Genomic DNA, 16170 nt, shown 5'->3' on the forward strand with positions numbered 1-16170 from the left:
ATACTGGCCATACAGCCTCTACGACTCACCTGGACAGGAAAGCAAATTCCCAGTCCTGCCCAACAGCTGAAAAAAGCTTCTAATCCCACCCAAATAAAAAGCTGGGTAGCCACAGAGTCCATCCTATGACTCCAATCAGGAAAGAATCCAAGCCAACAGCTCTGCCCAACTATTGAGCAAAATCTCTGGCCCTGTATAACCAGAGACTTGCACAGTGACCCTGAGAACCCTCAGAGCTCAGCCTACCTTATTGCCCAGTCACTGAGCTCAGCCAATAGCTCTGCCCAGCAGTGGAGCCTCATCTACAGCTCTTCCTGATTACTAAACACAGCATGTGACCTTGTCTGGGCAGGGAGCCCAACCAGTGACCCTGCTCAATTGCAGAACATAGCCTGCAACCACATTAGACCAAGAAGCCTAGATAGTGACCCCACTCAATCACAAACCACAGTCTTCAGCCTCATCCAAGTGCAGGATACAGATAGAGTTTCCACCCAACCAGAGGGCCTGTCCAGTGATCTTACCCAATAGAACAGTACGGCCAGAAGCTTCCCCAATCACGAAGACCACCCTCCAGTCCCACTCAACTTCAGGGCACAGCCCACAGCCTGCAGCCCCACCTGTCCAAACCCTCACCTGGATGCAGAATCCCACCAATAGCACCATCTGCTCGGGGAGCATAGCCTGAAGCTCCAACCAACCAGAAATTGTGGTGGAGCACAACCTGCATCCTTTCCCACTAGCAGTATCTAACCAGTGGCAACACCCTGCCAGGAACACAATACATGACCTGACCCAACTAGAGGTGATTACAGACCCCAGCTAGTGGCCTCACATGACCATAGACCATGGCCAGTATCCCCACCCAACCAGAAATCCTGCCCAAAAGTACTGCTTGAATTCATAATCCAACCAACAAGCTCAACCGACTGCAGAGCCCAGACAATGGCACCCCCCAACCTCAGAGCACAGGCAGTGGCTTCACTGAAGAGACTTCAGTAACAAATCTCACCAGCCCACAGATGCTACCAGTTGATCCACCCAGTAATCCAAACTAAGCTAACTGGTGGTGATCTTTCCATGCCGAAGCAAACCTGTAAAGACTGAAAGAGGAGACTGTTTACTCATAAATGCAGGTACCAATGCAAAGATATAAGGATCATGAAGAATCAGGTAAATGGGGTACCACCAAAGGGAACTAATAAATCTCTAATAACTGACCCTAAAGAAATGGATATCTATGAACTGTTTGATGAAAAATTTGGAATAACCCTCTTAAACAAGTTCAGTGAAATAAAGAATATACAGAGAGACAACTAAAGAAAATTAGGGGACAATGTGTGAACAAAATAAAGAGTTCAATAAAAAAGTAGAAATCATTAAAAAAATGGATATCCTACAGCTGAGAATACACTGACTGAACTAAAGAATTCAATTAAGAAAAAAAACAAAAACAACCTCAACAGGCCTAACATCAGCAGACTCTTATGCTTAATCAAGCAGAAGAAAGTATCAGTGAACTCTAAGACAGGTCATCTGAAATTATCCAATTAAGGAACAAAAAGGAAAAGAATGAACAAGAATGAAGAAAGTCTGTAGGACTTATGGGATACCATTTACACACACACGCACACACACACACACACACACACTCATTATGGGATTCCCAGAAGAGAAAAAGAAAGGGACAAAGACTATATTTAAAGCAATAATGGCTAAAAACTTCCTAAACTTGAGGGAAAAAAGGGACACTCAGATCAGAGGCACAATAGACCCCAAATAGGTTGGAACTCAAAAAGGTTACCCCAAGACACATTATAATTGAACCATCAAAAGTTAGAGACAAAAAGAATTTTGAAAGCAGCAAGAGAAAAGCAATTCATGACATACAAGGGAGCTCCCATAAAACTCTCCCACAGATTTCTCAGCAGAAACTTTGCTGGACAAAACAGAGGATGTTATATTCAAAGTACTGAAAGAAAAAAAACCTGTCAACCAACAATACTATACCTGGCAAAGCTGTCCTTCAGAACTGAGAGCAAGATAAACACTTCCCCAGACAAACAAAAGCTGCAGAAGTTTGCCACTAGACCTGCCTTATAAGAAATGCTAATGGCATTCTTCAAGCTGAAACAAAGGGATGTTAATTAACATCATAAAAACATAGCCATGTGTAAGACTCACCAGTAAAGGTAAATATATAGTCAAAGTCTGATGCTTTAATATTGTGATGGCAGTGCATAAATCACTTACAACTCTAGTTTAAACATTGAAAATAAAAGTATTAGGAAAAATCTATAACTACAATAATGTGTTATTGGATACACCATATAAAACAGATATAAATTGTAACATCAACAATCTGAAACGTGAGAGAGGGAGAAAAGCATAAAGTTTCTGTATGCTATTGAAGTTATCAGCTTAAAATAGGATATCGTAACTATCGTGTTTTGTGTAAGCCTCGTGGTAAGCACAAAAATGCACACACAAAAGATTATGAGGAAGAAGTAAAGCATACTGCCATAAAAAATCATCAGATTACAAAGGAAGACAGCAAGAGAGAAAGCAAGAAACAAAAGATCTATAAAACTGCCAGGAAACAATTAACAAAATGACAACAGTAAGTCCTTACCTATCAATAATTACTTCAAACGTAAATGGGCTAATCAAAAGTCATAATGGCCAAATGAATAAATGAACAATATCCAACAATATGCTTCTTATAAGAGACTCACATTAGCTTGAGGGACACACATAGGCTGAGAGTGAAAAGGTGGAAAAGATCTCCGAAGCAAATGGAAGCCATAGGAAACCAGGGGTAGATGCTCACGAAAAGAGAGAAGACACGGGCCAGGAAGTTCAAACACTCACTCTGGCCCCGGCCAACGAATCTCCTTTCTCTTCGTAGATCTCTTTTTCCAACCTTCGGCAAAGTTTTGCACTAACTTTGGTGCGTGCCGACCTCTGTGTGACGTGTGCACGTGTACACATTGGTGTGTGTGGGGGAGTCCCCGGGTATGACCAAAGGAAAGCAAAGCTGCATTTAACCCCCTCAAAGAGAACCACAGCTCCTTCCACAATCACCAGGACCAAAAATGCTGCCAAATGGGCTCTCAAGCCATGCATAAAAATCAAAATTAAAACGGACTACCTCAGGGGTGGGTTTTTTGTTGTTGTTGTTTTTTCCTTTACGGCTAACTAGCTTAGGAGCAGATAAAAGCCAAGTTATCATGCTTTTCACTCTACAGAGATGGGGAGGCCTGGCCTTATTCTGTCACTTGACGGTGACAGGGACATTTGAAGCCACCCAATAGAACAGGCCTGCCCTCGGTCCCTCGACACCCCTCCCATGTCTCTCCTCTGAGAGAAAAGCCTGTGCCTCACAAAGACAACCAGGAAGCCAACTCGACAAGCCTGCTTTGGGTCAGCAAGGACAGCAGTCCACGGCTGTGACCCCGAAGCCAGCCTGGCCTCGGGTGGGCTGTGAATTTGAACTATACAATGTTGCAAGGGTGAAAACAAGTTGAATGGAAAGGACCATTACTGAGCAGCTAGAAAGGGCACTCTGCCGTGCGTTTCACACATGTGTCTAACCCACATCCTCTGTGAAAGGCAGTGTTAGGATCCCATGATGTAGAGGACGTGAGAGCTTCGAGGCTCAATGCCACGCACACCTTCACACTGCGGGTAAGCAGTGGGTGGAGGTGATTCCTAAATCCATACTCTTCCCAAGGCACTAGAAAGCTCCTTCACAGGCTGACCTTCTCCTAGAGGTTCTGATATCCAGGGGCTTTGACCTTGAGTGACAGAGACTCTGCCCTTCATAGCAGTAAGTCAAGGTGCTCAGCTCCAGAGCTAAATGGGTCCAGGCCTGTGCCGCTTACTAAGGAACAAGCTGTCACCTCCAAATCCACGCTTCTGTCCTCCGCCTTGTCCCCTGGCCGTGGGGCTCGGCAGGCTGAGTGTCTCCCTGCCCTGAGTGGCTCCACCTGCCCAGCTCATTTGGGCACAGACAGAACCAACACCGTGTGGCCCCTCCGGGTGCCAGCCAGGGGGCACTGTCTCCTTAGGGGTCCGAGCTTCTCAGGACCCTCCTCTCAGCTTCAAAGGCACCAAAGCATCTGCTCCAGTGGGCAGCACCCAGCATTTCAAGCCCCTGACTTACCAGATGGTGATAACCCCATTCTCTCCCTTTGCCCCCCACGTCCTTTCCACATACTCACCTCTGACCTGCCTCGATGTCCCCTTTTCACCCTCTTGCGGCCCTCCAGGACCCGCACACACAACTCCCCATCTTAAATTCCCTTTGTGAACTGCCTAGCGTTTCTGTTTTCCTGACTTCGTAAAGGACTCAACTCCTGCCATCATCTAAGCAACGCTGACCCTGAACGTGAAATCGGAGCTTCAGACCCCCCCGAGAGAAAATCCTGTTTCGTTTTTCTTCTGCCCAACATGCCCCTCCAGAGCAGGGCTGTGGCTTTCATTCTCTCTGTCGGTGAATCTTAGCAGCCCCCGGATGCTGAGCCAGATACCCAGGGCTTCAGCACTGTTCTCATCCCAGCCCCATTAAGCTGCTAGCCTCAGGCCTCGCCCAGAGCTCCCGGGAGCCGTTCTACCTACATCTAACTTCTCTTGGCAGCTCAAGAGCCTCCCTTCTGCTGACCTTGGCTCGCTGGTGGAAAGGAGCTGAGACACCCTGTTTGGCAGGAAGGGCTATGGGCAGGCCAGCAGCCAGCCACACTGACAGGACCGTTGTTTGTAGGGCATCACACAGCCCCGGGGGAGAGAGAGAACAGGAGAAATGCTCTGGTCCGTCCACCCCCTCCAGCATGACTCTTGCCACGCCATCTCAGAGGGCCTCCCGCTCCCCGTACAGCACCTCCCGGATTCAGCTGTTGAACCTGCCACATGGGAGGTACATAATCGGCCCCTGCTACATTTGAAAAAAAAAAGTATATATGAAACAATGCTGTCAAGTTGCTTCCGGCCCAGTAAGGTTGGTAGAAAATGTGAGGTCAAACTTCCATGCAGAATTAAATTTTCTGGCTCCTGATCTAAGGTATAGAAACTGCTCGTGGGCTGAATGGTGTTCTTTAAAAATTCCTGTGTTGAAATCCTGACTCTGGTTTACAGGGTGTGACTGCATGTGGGGCTGTAAAGAGACAATTGAGGTCGTTGGAGGGTATATCAGTGGGTCCTAGTCCAAACGGGGTGGTGTCCTTGTAAGCAGAGGAGGCTAGGACACAGACACACGCACAGGGAAGAGCACGTGAGGACGCAGGGGAGAGGCGGCCGTCTGCAAGCCAAGGAGAGAGGCCTCAGAAGGGACCAACCCTTGTGACACCTTTGTCTCAGACTCGCAGCCCCCAGAACTGAGAGGAAATGAACATCTGTCATTTAAACCACCTCGTGGGGGGCGGGGGGGGGCGCCTGGGCGGCTCAGTCGGTTAAGCGTCTGACCTCGGTTCAGGTCATGATCTCGCAGTCAGTGAGTTCAAGCCCCGCGTTGGGCTCTGTGTTGGCAGCTCAGAGCCTGGAGCCTGCAGCCTGCTTTGGATTCTGTGTTTCCCTGTCTCCCTGTCCCTCTGCCCCTCCCCCGCTCATGCTCTGTCTCTCTGTCTCTCAGGAATAAAGAAACCTTAAGGGGCGCCTGGGTGGCCCAGGGGGTTAAGCATCCGACTTCAGCTCAGGTCATGATCTCGCGGTCCGTGAGTTCGAGCCCCGCGTCAGACTCTGGGCTGATGGCTCAGAGCCTGGAGCCTGTTTCCGATTCTGTGCCTCCCTCTCTCTGACCCTCCGCTGTTCATGCTCTGTCTCTCCTGTCTCAAAAATAAATGTAAAAAAAAAAGAAACCTTAAAAAAAACTTTTTAAACCACCCGGTCTGTGACATTATGTTGTGGCAGCCCCAGCAAACCAATATTTCAAATTAAAATCCAGGACCCAAGTATAAGAGCATTTGTTATAAAATTAAGACTAAAATGCTGAATGGGCTTGGGGCATCCTGGTGGCTAAGTCAGTTAAGCATCCGGCTCTTGACTTTGGCTCGGGTCATGATCTCATGGTTCATGGGTTCGAGCCCCACAATGGGCTCAGGGCTGGTGGTGCAGAGCCTGCTTGGGACTCTCTCTGCTCTCTCTTTGTCTCTCTCTGTCCCTCCCCCACTTGCGTGCTCTGTTTCTCTCTCTCTCAAAATAAATAAATAAACTAGATAGATGATAGATAGATAGATAAAATGCCGAATAGGTTGGAAGTGAAGCCATCTAGAGAAAGGTCCCTCAGAACCCTCTGAATGGAGTTGTACTGAATGGGGTACAAGCCATGCCCACTTTACGCTGAAGCGGCTCTTCCCAGACTCTGTCCCCGAAGCTACATGGAAAAGAGCAGCTGAACTTCCGATGGGGAAGGGACAGTCAGACACACGGCCTGTGACAAAGCCCCCAGTGCTGGGAATCCCTCTTCTGTTTCACCTTCCCCACATCCCATGGACCAGCCCCAAAGCTACATAGGCTTGCAAACTCTCAACTTTCCAGTTTGGGCGAAAGTCACTTACCTTCTCCAAACTTCCAATGGTTCTATAAAGTTGGGAAGATAAAATCTACCGCTCTGAGCCATCAGCACAGAGCCCAATGCAGGGCTCGAACTCATGAACCGTGAGATCACGACCTGAGCCGAAGTGGGACGTTTAACCGACTGAGCCACCCAGGCACTCCATACCAATGCACATTTTAAAGACAAGCATATGCTGCAGTAACAAATAACCCCCAAATCTCAATGGTTTCACACAACAGAATTTCGTTTCTTGCTCAGTTCCGTGTGGGTCTGGGTGGTCCTCTAGTATTTGGCAATGCGAGGTGCTTTGATTATACGACTCTGCATACCCACAGGAATCTTCCAAGCTCACAGCAGCTGGGGAGAAAAAAGACAAAAATCACACAAGGGCTTGTCATGGCCTCAGCCCAGATTGACACACATCGTGTCCACCTTAATTTCTTTGTTCAGAAATAGTCACAAACTGGAGCACCTGAGTGGCTCAGTCAGTTAGACTATAGACTCTTGATTGGGCTCAGGTCATGATCTCACAACTCATGAGATCGAGCCCCACGTAGGGCTCCGTCCTAACAGTGCACGGAGCCTGCTTCCGATTCTCTCTTTCTCTCTCTCTGCCCCTCCCCCACTTGCACTTTCTCTCAAAATAAATAAATAAACTTAAAAAAAATTATTAAAAAGAAAAAGTCACAAACTATCTTCAAGGGACACAGAAGTGCAATGTCTCTGCCCCAAAAAGAAGGGAGAATGGTCTTTGGTACACAGTAATTATGGGTACCAGTCCCTCCCAGGGAGGGGACTTGTGAGAACCTACAGGAGGCAGACCCTCACTGTGGCACCAGTGCTGAGTGGGGCTACCTCAGGCCCGAGGACACCTAGTCCGGAACCGAGAATGTGGAGTCAAAGTTGCTCCGGGACTAAGCAAGTTTACCAAGTTTTGCTCTGCAAATTCTTATCATTAAGGGGAGCCACATATGATAACAAGCCTCTAGGTCTCCGAATATTTTGCTTTTCACGTAATTGGTCTGTAACCCGTGTAATTCAGATTACTCGTCTGATGACGCCTTGGTGTACTCAAGTCCCAAGATGTCAGAGTGGGCACTTCAAGACGCCAAGAGCTCACAAGGAGAGGGGAGGGGAGCTCCCAGGACAAATACGTGACAAGTGACAGTCATAGACAGGGCTGACTTCAACTGGCAGATTCTCCATTTGCGGTACTATTAGAAGGGACAGGCAGGCGGGGGTGGGGGGGGGGATCATATCTAAGATGCCACTTTGAAGCTAGACCAGAGATAGCCACGCCTGCTGCCTCTGGTGCCCAGATGGACATTCAAATATCAGTGAAATCGCGAAGACTTGCGAGCCGGTGGGGCTTTGTCTTGCTTTAAGCGCTCGAAAGACCCCCCAAAGAGAGGCTGACGATGAGATCCTGGCCCTGTGGGGAAACAGCTAACACTTCAAGAACTAACACAGGTTCGATTCTGAGATCAATCGCAAGAGCCTTAAAACAAATAAATGCCGAGAAATTTAATGGAGCCGTGGAACCACTGGTTTGGGTCCTGATGGGCTAGTTGTGATTCTTCCCCTGTCTCCGAAACATGTGCTTCAATAAAGACAGAGGCCTGGGGTGAGGGTGGGGGGGGTCCATATTTTTTACCCTAAAGACTAAAATATTCTCTTTTCCAGCATAAGCATTGTCTTCACTTCTGAACGGCCTCAAAAAGTGGCTGAATCTGGAAAACTCAGGCGAGCAGACCCTGCAGCCTAGACCCAGGCCAGGAAACCACATGCATCGATTGGAGGAATTGGCCTAGGAGTCCTCGAGGATAGAGACCGCAGCCTCACCCCAAAAGGGAGAGCGGGGACAGCTGGACAGCCCCTGAGGGGCGCCCTGCCAGGCTGGTGCTGGCCAGGTCCCTGCAACATTTCTAACCACTCGTTCCCTTGGAAATGCACAGCGACTCCAGCTGGGGCGAGGCAAGCCCACACCCCCGGCTCCACTAACCGATCCTTACACTGGCCACCACCACTTTTCCCCAGGGGAGAACTTGCCAGTCGCACATTGAGACGTGACTCATCCAGCCCCCTCAAAAGGAAATTTCAACTTACCAGTGGTCAAGTGCTTCTGGACGCCAAGCAAGGCAGCTTCTAGGCCGGTGTGGAAAATCTCTGTTTTTTAAGGCTGCCTTACATTTATAGAAGGCACTTAGAAACATCGATTTATATCAAGCCATAAAATTTTAATTAACACTCTGACTTCTAAACCCCGGCACGTTGTGTGAAATAGAACATAAACCCAAAGTGGCTGTTCTTTCAGGGCTAGAGAATTATCCACTTGGCTAAAACAATGAAGGGACCCGTCTAATGGCTTTATTCAGCTGGAGCGAATGCTTTCTGGGGTGCGGAAGGAACAGGGCTCCTCGGCGCGGAAGGAACAGGGCTCCTCGGCGCGGAAGGAACAGCGCTCCTCGGCGCGGCATTCAAGGATCCAGGCTCTCCTCCGTCTCAGAAGTGTGGCCACACTGAAGCTTCCTGAGGCCACGCGAGAGGGCCCACGCATTTCATGTCATTGTTCATGTTGCAGCAAGACCGCCTGGCAGGCTGGGATCCCGGGAGGCCGTATGTAAAGGCAGGTGTTCGAGTCCCTTTGCCCAGGCATATTGAGAAGGCACAGGAGGAATCGAGGGAAAGTGCAAAGTAAGTTGAACCACAGCAAGGTTGGAACCCAGGCCTGCTGGCCTCCTGCGGCCCGGCTTCCTCCATCACATTGCCCTGAATTGCAAGCTGCGTCTCTTAACCGCGGTGGGCATCTCCTGACACTAGTTCCCTTTCTCTATGGCTCACCCGTTGCGCTTCTTCGGCACCCGCATAACTAAAAACATCATCCGAGGTGGGGGAAGGACTATCCCAGAGTCAATAACTCTGTTCGGAGCTGCCTTATTTCAAGCTTAGGGAAGCCATCTTGAAAGAGAACCGATCAATACACGCTTCTCCCCTCTCGTCGTTGAGCAGCAATCTCGTGCGGTTCATGAGTTACATGAAATGCCCGGTCACTTTCTAGCAGTCGGAGACTTCTAAATTTTGCTTTCCCCAATGTATACGCTTCAGCCCCAAATGGAAAGTCATTGTGCAAAACAGAAGAGCGGTCCATTCTTGGAATAGGAGGTGAACGTACCATTCGCGACTGGGACGCGATCGTGAAAATCCTTCAATTAATCCAGTGATCTCAGTGACTTGAACTCTGTCCCTGCACTTCTTAGAAAAATGCCCATTGCGCTCTGGCTTACTGAGACGTTGCTCCCAAGAACACTACCATCGACAAATTTCCTAGGCAAGTTTGCTCCCAAGGACCTATGAACGTATGAGAAAACAAGCTCCTCTTTCGTTTTCTCCCCCAAGCAAAAGTGTATTTTGCTTATAAATCTTAACAGGATGTGTACCAGCTCGTGTGAATTTTTTTCCTAGAAAAGATGTGAGTGAACATCCTTTTCATTTTCAATCATCCAATAAACTAAGAGCCCTTTATACATTGTCCTAGGCTATGTAATTCGAGAAGCCCCAGGAACGCCGCACACTTCTCAAACATATTTCCCCCGAAGATGCCAAGATCCAGTCCCCAGCAAGGCATAGTCTTTTCCTGCCCTTCCTAAAATGAAATAATCTTAGGAAGCAATACAGGAGTTCCCTCATACTTAAGTTTAGTCTAAGAAACAGATACTAGCGCCCCCCTGTGCCAGGTGAAGGGATGAAATGAACAAGAAATGTACCTCTCTTGAGAAGTTGGCATCCCAGTGGGGACACAGGCACGCACATCTGTGGCTACAAAACAGGGTAATAGGCACAACTGCCTCCGAGGAAGCATCCGATGCCCACTCCTGAGCTGAGACACGGGGCACACCAGCACCACGCAGAAACAGCAGCCAAGCCAGGAGCTGGACCACACCTCTGAGCTACCCCCACTGTGGTCGCAGCTCTGTGTGGGCTCCATGCATCTGGCGTCCATGAGCACGTACGCCCAGGAGTCTGCTGAAGCAGAGACTATCACACAAGGCCTGTCCTCCGGGCCGGGGTGACAGATGCTATCCCCAAACCTGCTGGCTGGGGAGATGAAGAGACGGTAACCTGTGGCAAGGCTGTGGAATGAATAGTTGGCTTTTGTCCCTCCCAGGTGTCTGCCACAGCCCTGAAACTTAGGGTGAGCTGGGCCAGCCGTCTCCCAGAGGAGGTGAGCATGGCCGGGACACCCGGGGCCTCCAGCTGCCTGGGCCACCGTGGAGATGGCCGTGGAGAGGGAAGGAGAGGGGAGAGAGGCAATTAGAAAGGTCGGAAGAGGCAAGGCAGGAAGAAATCAAAAAGTACTTTTCGCCTAAGGCTGAGCCTTGATGTCACGAACTCTAAAAGCAAACTTACTGACATGAGGCCAGAAAGAGCAGCGTGGCTCAACTCTTGATCCAGGCTTGATATGGCAAACACGGGGATGGGAGTCATCTATAAAACCAGCACGCTGATGACACAGGTCTCCTGAGATACCATCAAAACCCGAATATTATTTTTGGCTCCTTCTGCTTCTTGTTGACTTCATGAACTCGGGGAATCCCTTTCCTGCCCCTGGACTGAAAGTACAGGCTGTCTAAAGACATTTCTGAGCTCTCTTTGGTAATAAGATGTTCCAGGACAGTGAAGTCTTGAACACGTCACAACGCAGAAATTAGAATGCCCAATCCCATATAATAAGAAAAATTTGGACCCTTGGTGATGTTAACGCTTCTCCTGTCCCAGAAAGGCTGGGCTGGGGGTGGGGAGTAAGTGAAGGAGGGGCCGGGCCTTCTTTTCTGTCCCTCCTTGAAAGCCCACGCTGCTGTCCCATAGGGGCCAGGTTGGGAGCTCCCTCCCTGCCTTCACAGTGGAGGGGAAAGAGGGGCCGGGGGACAGGAAGGATTTCCTGCTGCTGGGTTGTCACAGGATCACTTTGGCCTCTCTGGCCAGTCAAGCTTTAGAGCTGCTTCCTCTCTCACGAGGCCTTTTGTGTGTGACTTCTTCGCTGGCAGGTCCTACGGCCTTCCCGGTACTTTGTCCTCCACCTGGCCAAGCCCACCTAGCTTCTGGATGTCTGTGGACCCCTGTCCCAACACTGACTCTCTCTGGTGGGTTCATCATTCCCCCAGGTGGTCCTTTGGGGCAGGATATAAAATGGCTCTGGGCCAGCTCTGTGTTCAAGAAGCCCACCTTCTTCTAGTTTATGAGAAACAATCTCACAACCTATATGCTGAATATTCTGGAAGGTAAGATTGCCTGACTACAGCTGCCAGTTGACCAGTTGACCAATTGACCAGCGGTGATGTCTACGGGGATGAGGAGGAAGTCACAGCACCCCCTGCTGCAGAGGACGTGGTTGGACTGGCCAAGAATCCTACTGAGCCCCTCTCCTGACTGGACGTGAAGTGGGAAAACACAACTATCTGCCAATAGGGGCAAGGAGAGGTGGAACCTTCTGCAGAGAAATCCCTTTCCCGAGTCTTCTCGCTCCCTCTACCATGTCTCCCTGAACACTTTTATGTCCTTAATTTGGGTGCAGAGTTCAAGAATCAGGTAGTCAGCTCTTCATCAGCTGCTTCAAATCTTTTGCAAGGTGTTCTTTACAGCATGTGTCACTTATTGCTTTGATGTCTCGAAAAGAAATGGAGATTTGAAAGAGATCCATCTTGAGGTGTCTGGATGGCTCAGTCAGTTGAGTGTCTGACTTCAGCTCAGGTCATGATCTCATGGTTTGTGAGTTCGAGCCCCCCGTCGGGCTCTGTGCTGACAGATCAGAGCCTGGAGCCTGCTTCAGATTCTGTGTCTCCCTCTCTCTCTACCCCTCCACAGCTAGCGCACTCTCTCTCTCTCTCTCTCAAAAATAAACATTAAAAAAATTTTTAAAGAGATTTATCTTTATACCCTACTATTTATACTCATATATTTCCCCCCATCCCTTCTATAAAGGATTTATGGCAGCCTATTATATAGCCATAGAAACAGTCGACTAGCATAGAAACACAATTTTTAAAAAATCAGAATGAAAAATTGATAGAAAAGAATAACAATACCAAGGGAGAGAGAATTTGTTGCTGGACTACCATTAAAATTAGTCTACAATTTTGGGCTGAGCTTCCCAGCAGTCAAAGCAAGAAGAAATAGAGTGCGAATTATTTAATTTACATTTTCTTTTTTTTTTTTTCAACGTTTATTTATTTTTGGGACAGAGAGAGACAGAGCATGAACGGGGGAGGGGCAGAGAGAGAGGGAGACACAGAATCGGAAACAGGCTCCAGGCTCTGAGCCATCAGCCCAGAGCCCGACGCGGGGCTCGAACTCACGGAATGCGAGATCATGACCTGGCTGAAGTCGGACGCTTAACCGACTACGCCACCCAGGCGCCCCTACATTTTCTTTTTTTAATTAATTAATTAATTTTTTAATTTACATCCAAGTTAGTTAGCATATGGTGCAACAATGATTTCAGGAGTAGATTCCTTCTGTCTCTTACCCATTTAGCTCATCCCCCCCGCCACAATCCCTCCAGCAACCCTCTGTTTGTTCTCTATATTTAAGAGTCTCTTCTGTTTTGTCCCCCTCCCTATTTTTATATGGTTTTTGCTTCCTTTCCCTTACATTCATCTGTTTTGTCTCTTAAAGTCCTCATATGAGTGAAGTCATATGATTTTTGTCTTTCTCTGACTGACTAATTTCACTTAGCATAATACCCTCCAGTTCTATCCATGTCGTTGCAAATGGCAAGAATTCATTCTTTTTGATCTCCAAGTAATACTCCATTGTGTATATATACCACATCTTCTTTATCCATTCATCAGTTGATGGACACATTTGGGCTCTTTCCATACTTTGGCTATTGTTGATAGTGCTGCTATAAACATGGGGGTGCATGTGTCCCTTCGAAACAGCACACCTGTATCCCTTGGATAAATGCCTAGTAGTGCAATTGCTGGGTCATAGGGTAGTTCTATTTTTAATTTTTTGAGGAACCTCCATATTGTTTTCCAGAGTGGCTGCACCAGCTTGCGTTCCCAGCAGCAGTGCAAAAGAGATCCTCTTTTTCTGCGTCCTCGCCAACATCTGTTGTTGCCTGAGTTGTTAATGTGAGCCATTCTGACAGGTACAAGGTGGTGTCTCATTGTGGTTTTGATGTGTATTTCCCTGATGACGAGTGATGTTGAGCATTTTTTCATGTGTCGGTTGGCCATCTGGATGTCTTCTTTGGAGAAGTGTCTATTCATGTCTTTTGCCCATTTCTTCACTGGATTGTTTGGTTTTTGGGTGTTGAGTTTGATCAGTTCTTTATAGATTTTGGATACTAACCCTTTATCTGATATGTCATTTGCAAATCTCCAATCCCATTCCATCGGTTGCCTTTTAGTTTTGCTGATTGTTTCCCTCTCTGTGCAGCAGCTTTTTATTTTGATGAGATTTTATTTTTGCCTTTGTCTCCCTTGCCTCTGGAGACATGTTGAGTAAGAAGTTGCTGCGGCCAAAATCAAAGAGGTTTTTACCTGTTTTCTCCTTGAGGATTTTGATGGCTTCCTGTCTCACATTTAGATCGTTCATCTTTAGATGTTGAGTTTATTTTTGTGGTTGGTGTAAGAAAGTGGTCCAGGTTCACTCTTGTGCATGTCACTGTCCAGTTTTCCCAGCACCATTTGCTGAAGAGACCGTCTTTATTCCATTGGATATTCTTTCCTGCTTTGTCAAAGATTAGTTGGCCCTACATTTGTGGGTCCATTTCTGGGTTCTCTATCCTGTTCCATTGATCTGAGTGTCTGTTTTTGTGCCAATAGCATACTGTCTTGATGATTACAGTTTTGTAATATGTCTTGAAGTCTGGGATTATGATATCTCAAGCTTTGGTTTTCTTTTTCAAGATTTCTTTGGCTATTTGGGGTCTTTTCTGGTTCCATACACATTTCAGGACTGTTTGTTCTAGCTCTGTGAAGAATGCTGGTGATATTTTGGTAGGGATTACTAATTTACATTTTCATGAGAGAAAAACTTAGCAGCTGCTTAAAGATAAAATGAGGCAAAGTGGTTTTGTTTTTTGTTTTTTTGTTTTCAGAATCTTGGGTCAAAAGAAATGCCCTCTCACATCTCATAGTGGACACTGAGTGAGGGATGGCAAATCTGGGTGATGGCCCCTTTACAAGTAACAGAAACTTCATCCCTGTGAGAGCAGTTCTCAGGAGGCCCCGTAAAGGGGGTACCAGGTAGGAGTGCTCAGTATTAAGAATGTTATATTAATGGTTTTAAACATGCTTGCCATGGGGCGCCTGGGTGGCGCAGTCGGTTAAGCGTCCGACTTCAGCCAGGTCACGATCTCGCGGTCCGTGAGTTCGAGCCCCGCATCAGGCTCTGGGCTGATGGCTCGGAGCCTAGAGCCTGTTTCCGATTCTGTGTCTCCCTCTCTCTGCCCCTCCCCCGTTCATGCTCTGTCTCTCTCTGTCCCTAAAATAAAATAAAATAAAATAAAATGAAAACATGCTTGCCAAAGACAGAGTTCCTGCTATGGAGGAAAGTTAAGTGTTTGGACCCATACTGAGCCGACCTCATCCACGGATCGTGATGGAACTCATTTGAGGATGTGCATCTGAGAACAGGCTCAACAGCAGTTTGGGTGGGAGAGATTTCTCACTGGTGAGTGAATGAAAACGGATGGCTCAATAATGCAGAAACAAGGCTATGATTGCTCAGCCAGGACGGGAACAGCAAGCGACTGGCCAGTGTTTGGCCCTGCTTCCCCCTCAAGAGGAGACGCTCTCCGATAACCTTCTCTCAATGAGCAAAAAGGAAAAAAAAATCCAACCACTAAGTGTCACCGGGAGCCAGAAGCAGCAGCTGCCTGGGGAGGAGATGCGGGGTGGCGGCTGGTAACGCGTCTGGGCCAGAGGGCTTCATTGCTCAGCCCCCAAGGTCACAGGAGAGGGGCTGAGCCCTAGGGGCCGTGTGGATGCTCTGTGACAGGTGTCTAGACCATACTCCGCAGACCTCATGCCTCCCTGGCACACACCCCAAGGTGCCCACCTGCTGGGATGGCATGCTGCCTGGTATGATGGGCAGAAAGCCTCCGGCTTGATCCTGCCGGTTAAATCTGGACTTAATAGAAAGAGACAGAAAGTATGGCCCCTGCCATGCAAACTGATTGCTCCAGTGGCCTTGAATCCAGCTGAGCTCCGCAGCAAAGAAGCTGGGCATCATGGGGACACTCAGCCATCCTCCTTATGCTATATGAGCGAAGCCACAAAGTGAGGACATTCCCATTCCAGAGACTTCCAGGGAAGATCCTGCATTCTGTTGGTGAGGTGTTGGCATCCAATAGGATAGCTGTGTTTAAAGGTTGGAGCAACTTTGGTGAAGTTGAAGGCCTTGCATCTAGTAGGGCCAGGAAGTATCAGCGGACTGACTGTGTGTGCCTCACAGGTCTGGTGTGAGAAGGATTACCGAGACGCATGTGATGTCCTCAGCATAACTCCCGACACACGGTGGGGGCTGAAGACCTATTTGTGTGACCAGTTTGCTGAACAAGCAGGATTCTGGGATGTGATCATAAGCCTGTTTCCCCCTGCCCCCTCCCCTAG

This window comes from Felis catus, chromosome C1 (assembly GCF_018350175.1).
Source record: "Felis catus isolate Fca126 chromosome C1, F.catus_Fca126_mat1.0, whole genome shotgun sequence".
In the NCBI taxonomy this organism is placed as follows: Eukaryota; Metazoa; Chordata; class Mammalia; order Carnivora; family Felidae; genus Felis; species Felis catus.